The sequence below is a fragment of the Linepithema humile genome, chromosome 2, assembly GCF_040581485.1.
Source record: "Linepithema humile isolate Giens D197 chromosome 2, Lhum_UNIL_v1.0, whole genome shotgun sequence".
Lineage (NCBI taxonomy): Eukaryota > Metazoa > Arthropoda > Insecta > Hymenoptera > Formicidae > Linepithema > Linepithema humile.
In genome coordinates, this window is record NC_090129.1 from 17,158,784 (window position 1) to 17,168,788 (window position 10,005).

At 25.9% G+C, this 10,005-nt stretch overlaps 1 long non-coding RNA gene across 1 annotated transcript; it reads right to left on the bottom strand.

Annotated features, from left to right (window-relative positions):
- Positions 1–395: 395 nt before the first annotated feature.
- Positions 396–6,861, bottom strand: LOC136997774 (uncharacterized). The gene is made up of 2 exons (XR_010888418.1): positions 2,961–6,861; positions 396–2,810 (listed from the first exon to the last, which is right to left on the bottom strand). It is a non-coding gene; the product is annotated as an uncharacterized lncRNA (long non-coding RNA).
- Positions 6,862–10,005: the final 3,144 nt, after the last annotated feature.

Genomic DNA, 10,005 nt, shown 5'->3' on the forward strand with positions numbered 1-10,005 from the left:
ACTATCAATTTTCTAGCAAAATAATAAGATTCACAGTATTTTGTATTTTGTTTTTTAAATACTTTTTGCCCAGCCCTGTCTGTCGGTAGCGCACATAAACACATTACTGAAAACCAGAAATTTTATAAATTTGATAAATTTTTGTTGAATAAATACAATATGTATAATATATGAGCTTTTGATTGAAAAAAATGTATTGAGATAAACGATTCCAAAATGACTAAACATCACTCAATGTACAGCTATATTTTCACAAAACAATAAATATTTAATATTGATACGTATAAAGTTGACAAACTGTTGCATATGTGCTTACCTAATATTTTTTGTATATTTCCAATTAAGTACTGCCGCTTCACAATTTTGATTCTATTTCTGTAAACTAAACTTTAACTTTTATTTTATGACCTATAAGAAAAAATAATTAAAATATTATTTTATTAAAAGAAATTAAATCTTTAATAATATGATTAATTCTAATATTCCGCCAATAGAACATTCGCCAAAGCCTACTTTTTTTTACTATAGGTTTATTTTACAAATATTATGTATAACTATACTTAAATTTTATATTATCTTTAAATTTTATATTATTTATTTATTTTATACTATTCTAGTTTTATTCAAAACTAGAATAGTAATAAACTAGAATAGTAGTAAATAAAACTCTAGTTTTATTCGTTTTCTTCATGATCACTCTATTTTATTTGACAATAAATTTTCGAAAAATTTAGAAGAGTTGTTCATCATTGGAAAAATATTGTGTACAATTTTATAAATAACGTGCAACAAATAAAGCATGTAATTAGGCAAAATAGATTTTATAGACGTTTGTTATTACTTATGTACCGCAACATCTTACTTGCGTTATGACAGAATTTTTTTACAATGCAAGATCTCTTGCTGATATCTACTCGAACGCAAACTATTCTTCCCGTTTGAAGATCTCCGTGCAATAGCAAAGTACTATTTTAATGTTACTCTGCAGAGAATGCACGATTAAAATATCACATAATTATTTTCTTTAAGTAATTTATTAAACCAAGTAGCGTTTGAGTAAATTGAAAAATATGATTCCGTATTTCTTACACAGTACAGTGATTAAATATGTTTTGCAGATATCGAGTTTTTAGAAAATCAACCTATTATGATACTTTGGAACAAAATTATTAGTTACTAATCGAATAGAAGAAAGAATAACGTATATAATTTGTGAAATATTTTATTTATCCAAAAAATTATAATAAGTTTAAAATGTTGTTTATCACTACACGAAAAAACATACGTTTTCTTTAATTGAATTGCATGCAAATGTATGTTTTACTTTCTTTTAATGTTACTCAAATTTATAAGTCAGTCAAAATTTTTTCGGTTTAAAAATGTTTTTTCTTTATTCTCCAGGAATGTACCAAAGATGCATTTGTATGGAGTAATTAAATAAAAAGACTATACTTTATAAATAAATTTTGATGCGTATGTATTTTAAGTATAATGATTATAAGTATATACCATTTATTAACATCCATCTCAATTTTAAATTATATTTAATTATACTAAATTATTACATACAACATAAAAATGTGTTACTGCCATATTCAAAATTATATTCGGCAAACAGAATATGATATAAAGATTAATACCATTAAGTAAGTAACACAAAAATTTCTTCATAATCATAATATTAAAATAATAAAATGACACAATTTTATTGATGTTTGTAACAGTAATTTTCAGAATTGATACGGTACTTATACATTTGCTTACATTATACTCCCAATGTGTTTAATTTTTAGTTTTATGAAATATCATAACTGCAATTTATATTTTTTAATTATTAATAATTATAAATTTTAAAAAAATTAACTAAAAATTTGTTCAAACTATTTTAATTTATTAGAAAGTATGTTGAATTAACCATTTAAAAAATGCGTCCATATAATATATGATTTTTGCAGATTTTTGATAGTTACAAACATTCGAGAAATCTTGTATAATTACAGAAACTAACTGATAAACGTTACTTTCTAGATCTTATAGAAAACAAACAAAAATTACTAAATAAAATATCAAACGATACAATAAGCTTTCGTCTTGTATTTCGTCTAATATTGTCAAATCGTATAAAGAAATCGTCTTACATCTGTTACAGCGTACATTGTGTTAACAATAAATTTATTTTTTCTTATACTTACAGCACAATCAATTCTATAGATTAAATACACCTAGAAAATTTTAATTGACATATTTTACTAATAATAATTATTATATATCAGTATTACAGTTTAGAAATAATTAAAAATGTAATAATAACTAAAGAGTCATAATGAATCCAAATTACCTAAAGTACAATAAATGTCCAAGATACACGTACAACCAAACAAAAAGTAGAAATATAAGAAATAAAGATTGAAGTAAAATTTTGTGACTGTGTTGAACAACTTATTGTCGGTAAAACAAACTTTGTCTCTACCGAAGGGTCGATTGTTAATTATAAAATTATTTTACTTTATAAAATTATAAGTATGGTTTATAAATTTCAAGTAAACAACAAAATATATTAAATATTTTCAACGTATCAAATGTACTCAACAAATTTCGAAAATATAACTTTGTATATTTTACAAAAAGTAAATTTATAAGCATATTTATAATTATATAAACATAAAACGAATAATTACATGTCAGAGATAATATTGTCTCTGCATATCATAAATTGTATCAATCACCAAAGTCGAAATTGTATTTTCATGTCGCGCTGGTTGTCGTGCTATTTAAAAGTCGTTATTCCCATGATCAACCTTTGGATAAATCTAGAAAATAATTTATAATATTTGCAAGAGAAACCAATTCTGTAGCAATTATTAATTTTGTTCTGCCAAAATGCAACTCGAACAATGTTAAGATTAATTATATGTATGTATAATTGTATTGGCAATAATTTCATTAAAGCTTAATGTTACCTTTTTTTTTAGTTTTATTGGTTTCCTGACGGTCCAGCTGTATCATACGTTCTTCGCGTACTTGTTATCTTCTGCCGCTGTGTTTCTTCAAAATAATGTGTATGATGAATAAAATTCGACTTAACGTTAAGAGATATTTCGGTAAAACAGAAATTACATCGCACTTCAAAATCACCTCTCTTCTTACAGTATTTCCACACCCAATCATAGTTGTTCGAATAATTAGCGAGTGTGTCGGGAGGATGACAATAATCTAAGTGAAGTTTCAAATACTGCAATTGAGACGGTGAAAAGACATTTCGACAGAAAAGACACTGTGAAGTGTATGTGGCATGATACTTAAAATACATCCACGGCCATTTTCCTCCGTTTCCTTTTTCGTATGAAAAAACTTCTGCATGTTTTTCCTCTACATGTAGACTAAAGTTTGTAGTATCAATATAACAATCTTGAAATTTGCAAAATTTGCATTTTGCTTGAAAATTCCTCAATATTTCGTAATTTCGCAGCAGTTCACTTTTATCTGTGACACATGTTGACAAAGATATTGCGTCCGTTTGTATATGTTTTAAGTATCTCAAATGTGTGTAACTTGATAAATGATTAGTTATTGCACTTGAAATAGTAAGAGTTTGAATTTCGCCACAATTAAATATTTTACACTGTACCGTAAAATCATTAATTTGTGTGTAATATTCTTGTTTATTTATAGCCATTTCATACTCTGCCACTTCTCTCGCAGAATATCGGCGTAAGTGAGCGTGATAATTTTGAGACGAAAAACTTTTATTACAAAAATGACATTTCCCATATTTGTCAAAATACATTTCCGGCATTTTGCTTCGTTTTTTGATTGCTAGGGATATGAAATATTCGTTATGCTTATTATGGAAATGATAATCGATGTTTGAAAATCTGACGTAAAAATGACTTGATTTGCAAATCTTGCACTTTGCTCGAAAAATCTGTTCCGAAATTTTTTCAAAATGATCCCACACGTTGTCTTTAGTTATTCTCACTCGTGACATTATGTCTGTTTCAACTGACTAGACGCAGATAACTGAATGCAAAATACAAGAGCCTTTGTAACGAAAAATGTTCTGTAGAAGAAAACAAGACAGAAAAGAAGTTATAGTTTCTTATTTGAATGTAAATATTGATACATCGGTCAAGCCTTTCTAGATGATCAAGAGACGCGGTAACATCTCGTGTCGAGTTTGCATAGCAATGACACAACTCTGTGCAAGACATGTTACAACTTATTCTTTAAACAGAAAATGTTTTAAAAAATATTATACTTTTAATTATTTGTATCTTAAATAATTACTGTATCAAAGAAATACTTGTAATACCGAATTTATTGATAAATGCAATTTCTATTCAATGATTGCAAACATATAAAAGTCTGCATTTATTTTAAAACCACTTAAAATATATTGTCCGAATATATTTTGCAGTATGCTTATATATTCTTGGTTTATAATTTGACTTTTTAATAATTTTACAAATATTTCGTTTAAAGTATATTGCAAAAAATATTACAAATTTATTGTTACATATTTTACGTTTTCTTCTATTTCGCTGTTATATGATAAGGAGCAAGAATATAAAACAAAATGTATAAAAGATTAATTTTAATAGTTATTTCAAGGAATTTAAATTAAATAGACACTGTACATTGAACACGAGCAAAGAAAAGCGCGTAAATAGCAGCAGAGTAACTGATCAATTTTTATTAATTATACCACAATATTGTACAAGTCGTTCCATGGGAAGCTGGTGAAATTAATTAGCGGCCATTTTTAAACACACATGGGAAGCAGAGAAAGTAAAATAACTTAGCAGAGGACTCTTTGTAGTTATTACATTATTTGCATATAAAGTGAAAACAATATTTTTACCATTAAATAAAAAATTTATTTAAAAATGTATATTATAAAATGTCAAATATCCATAATTTTAATGGTATATATTTTCAAAGTGCGTATCGTCAAATATATAATAAAAATAAAGTCAAAACTATAACTTCATCTTTAATTTTTGTTACATATGTAAAGTTTTTCATAGTTTCCAAAAGTGATTTATTTTATTGTTATAATTCTAACGGTGCACAGTTCAAAAATATAAACCATAAAAATTAGCAAAATTTAGCAATTTTTATACATATATGTTTATTAATAAATAAAAACATTCTTGACTGTTTTTAATTTAATACATAAAAAACTACAAAATGTTCTATGTTACAAAACATCTTATGTTACAGGATATTTTATCTTTCTTGCTTCCTATATGCGTTTAAAAATGACAGCTAATTAGTTTCCACTAAGTCTCATTAAACACTCTGTACTATCATTTCTGTATTGCACTTGCAAATGATGTTTAAAAACACAAATGATGTATAAAATGTATGAAATTGTAATTTAATTTTTTTTCAACGAAACATTTTTATAGTGTATTTAGGTAAGTCCATATCTATATTGTAAAGACAAAATTTGCGAACTAAAGATTAAATTTAGATCAATCAAATACTTTTAATGATAATGTATTTTGTTCTAAATATTAAATTCTCAAATTATTAAAATTTTGTTTTTATTTTTGTATTCTTTCCGAAAGAAACAAGATATGATTTTAAGTACGAGAACGATTAGTTCTGAAATAATTTGCATAGGTATCTTAAAAGAGGCATAACATTGTTTTAAATCACTTGATGCGTCTCGTGCAAATTTTTATCACGTTTAACTTTCCGACAAATATTTTTACAATTTTGTAACTCTCTGTTCTTAAATTTTAATTAGAAAATGAAAATTATTGATTTCTTCGACATTAACATTTTTATGTGACACCCATGTTCAAGAAAACTTTTATTTTGACTATTTTCCAAAAATCACTTTTACGAAGGTTTGTGCAATTTTTAAAAATACAAATATTACATAATTGTTTTGCCTTTATATTTATATTATGACAAAATAAGAAAACAACAATTTCGATTGTAAAAACCATCAATTCTAAAAGAAATCGCATCGCATCGAAAAGATCGAATAGAATTAACCGCGTTAAATTATTGTTGTATTTGATGCATCTTGTGCAAATTCTCAATGCATATAATTATATCGACATATATTTCTTTATGCTATATTCGAGAAGCAGTTGTCAAATAGCAAATCTGAAAAACCGCTGTTGTTCGTCAAAAAATGCGGTCTGTAAACACAAGCTAATAACATTGGCTTGAGATAGCTTTGATCATGGCAAGCTCTGTGTACGCAATTATTGTATTGCAGCCTATCATAGTTTACTCCGTAAAAATTATGTCGTCAAAAATGGATCTTTATCAATATAAAATTTGTTTTAAGAGAGAGTTTGACAAGTGTCCATTTTTGCAAATGTATAACTTTCCGATCAATTGGCCCACGTTGCTCTTTCTACTTTGCTCTTGCAGTTGTAACACTGGTACAGCGGTCATGAACATACACAAAACTTTTAGTTATTCTTTCTGCAAGTGATTTTATCACGTGGTTATTCGTCGTTACTTTGCTGCCAAATTCATATAATTTATCGCGCATACATTACGCTGTTATAATAGTAAGAGTTATACGTAATAATGTAAATGGAATTTTTTTTGCACAGTAAGTGTGCAGTAGTTTATGGTGTCTAACAAAAATCCGTTTTAACCTGTGCTTTGAGTATGTGCATTGAATAATTATGAGATTAAACAAACTTACCTGTAAGTGAAGTTCTATCTTAATTGTATGTAGCGCCTCTTCCGAAGAGATCAATCCCCATAAATTCCCATAAGTGAAATTTTCTCGTAGAGGAGTTCTTTTGCACTAGAAAGCGAGGTGGAAATATCAAAAATTTAAACCTCAAAAAATTTACAATTTCATACAATTCAATGCAATAGTCAAAATTTTTTATGCAAATTTCCTCTGATATTAAACTTAAAATTTGATCCTTAAAACTGTTTAATAAAAATTGATATCTCTTTGTTGAGCAATGACATTTTCGAGGAAAATCGAATTACAGAGGTGAAAGTAAAAGCCTATAAAAACAATTTCAGAATCGTTGTACGATCTTTTCATAAACTTAACATTAACAATTCAAAGGTATATAATTTTCTTAAAGAAGTTTGATAATTTTTAACCTACGTGTTCTGACTACATAAACAATATTCTTTCTTTAATGAGAAATTTACGAGTACTTACAGTTTATTCATCTGTTTTTTTCTATAGCGCATATGAACAGATTTCTGAAATCTAGAAATTTTGTACATACAATAAATTTTTATTAAATAAATATAATACAATATCTGAGCTTTTGATGAAAAAAAATGTTTTGAGATAAATAATTTCAAAGTGACTGAACATTAACCAATCATTAGCTACATTTTAACAAAACAATAATTATTTAATATTTATATATATAAAGTTAACAAATTAATACATATATACTTACCTAATATTTTGTTGTATATTTTTAATTGGGTATTGTTGTTTCACAATTTTAATTTTATTTTTGTTAGCTAAACTTTAACTTTTATTTTATGACCTATAAGAAAAAATAATTACAATATCATTTTAATAAAAGAAATTAAATCTTCATTAATATGATTAATTTAATAATTGGTCAATTGAACAATAGCCCAAGCCTACCTCTTTATAGAATACATATATTCTACAAATATACATAACCATGTTTAACTCCTTTATTCTTTATTCATTTTACTATTCTAGTTTTATTAAAACATTTGTTTGATGTCTAATACATTTTATTTGATAATCAATGTTCGAAAAATTTTGAAGAATTGCTCATGAATGGAAAATATTGTGTACTATTATACAAATAATAACGTGCAACAAATAAAGCATGTAATTATACAAAAATGATTTTATAGCTTTTTGTTATTAATTATGTACCGTAACATTTTATTTGTGTTATGGTATAATTTTTTTACAATGCGCAATCTCTCGCTGATCTTTACTCGAACGCAGACTTTTCTTCTTGCTTGAAGATCACTGTGCAATGACAAAGTACTATTTGAGTGTTACTCTGCAAAAATGGCACGATTAAAATATCACATGACCATTTTCTTTAGGAAATTTATTAAATCAGGTAGCATTTGAGTAAACTAAAAAATATGATCCCGTATTTCTTACACAGTACAGTGATTAAATATGTTTCGCAGATATCAAGTTTTTGAAAAATCAACCTCTAGTGGTATACAAAATGTTACTAATCGAATGGAAGAAAAAGTAACGTATATAATTTGCGAAATATTTCATATATTCAGGAAAGTATAATAATTTGAAAATTTCTTTATCACTACACAAAAGAAAATACTTTTTCTTTAATTAAATTGCATGCATATGTATGTTTTACTTTTTTTTAATGTTACTCAAATTTATATGTAAGACAAAATTTTTTCCATTTAAAAATGTTTTTTTTTATTCTCCAAGAATGTACCAAATATGTATTAGTATAAAGTAATTAAATAAAACGACTATCTTTTGAATGTATATTTTGATGTGTATGTATTTTAAGTACAATAATTATAAATACATACCATTTATTAACATCCATCGCAATCTTTAATTATACTAAATTATACTAAATTATTACATACAACATAAAAATGTGTGACTTCCATGTTCAAAATTATATTCAGCAAATAAAACATTATGTAAACATTAATACTAATTAGTAAAGTACAAAAATTTCTGCGTGATCATGGTATTGGAAAATCATGAAAAATCATGAAAAATAATAAAATGACACATACCATGAAAAATAATAAAATGACACAGTTTCATAAATGTTTGTAAAGTACTGACAGCATAATCAATTCTATAAGCTAAATACAACTAAAAATTAAAATTGACACACTTCACCAATAATTATTATTATACATTAGTATTACAGTTAGAAAATCATTAATAATATAATAATAATTATTGAGTCATAATAAAATAAAGTTACCTAAAGTACTAAAAGTACCCAAAATACACGTATGACCAATCTATACGCAAAAATATAAGAAATCGAAATTAAAGTAAAATATGATGACTGTGTTGAACAACTTATTGTCGGTACAACAAATTTTGTCTCTACCGAAAGGTCTATTATTAATTAATAAAATAAATAATTCATAAATTTTACTTTATAAAATTGTAAATATTGTTTATAAATTTCAAGTAGATTACACATAAGCAAAATATATCAAATACGTTGAACATATGTATTTAATAAATTTCAAAATGTAACTTTGTACTTTTCATAAGACGTAAATTTATAAACATAATTATAATTTTATAAACATAAAACAAATAATTACATGTCAAAGATATTATTTCCTTTGCATATCATAGATTGTTTCAATCACCAAAGTCGAGATTGTCTTTTGTGTTGGTTGTCGTGGTAATAGAATGGCATTAGCATCATTCCTTTGATTAACCTTTGGATACATCTATAAAAACATTTATAATATTTGCATTAGAAATTAATTGTCTGGCCAATGTATGGTTTTGTTCTGCAAAAATGCAACTCAAACAATGTTAAGATTAATTATATGTATGTATAATTGTATTGGCAATAATTTCATTGAAGCTTATTGTTACCTTTTTCCTTAGTTTTGTTGGTTTCTTGACGGTCCAGCTGTGTCATACGTTTTTTGCGCATTTGTCAGCTTTTGCCAATGTATATTTTCAAAATGTTGTATATGATGATTAAAATGCGATTTAACATTGAGGGGTATATCAGTGAAACAAAAACTACATTGCACCTGAAAATCTCCACTCTTCTTACAATATTTCCACACCCAATCATAGTCGTTCGGGTAATTAGCGAGTGTGTCGGGAAGATGACAATTATCTAAGTGAAGTTTCAAATACTGCAATTTAGACGGTGAAAAAACATTTGGACAGAAAAGACACTGTGAAGTGTATTTGGCATGATACTTAAAATACATCCACGGCCATTTTCCTCCGTTTCCTATTTCGTATGAAGAAACTTCTGCATGTTTTTCCCCTACATGTAGACTAAAGTTTGTAATGTC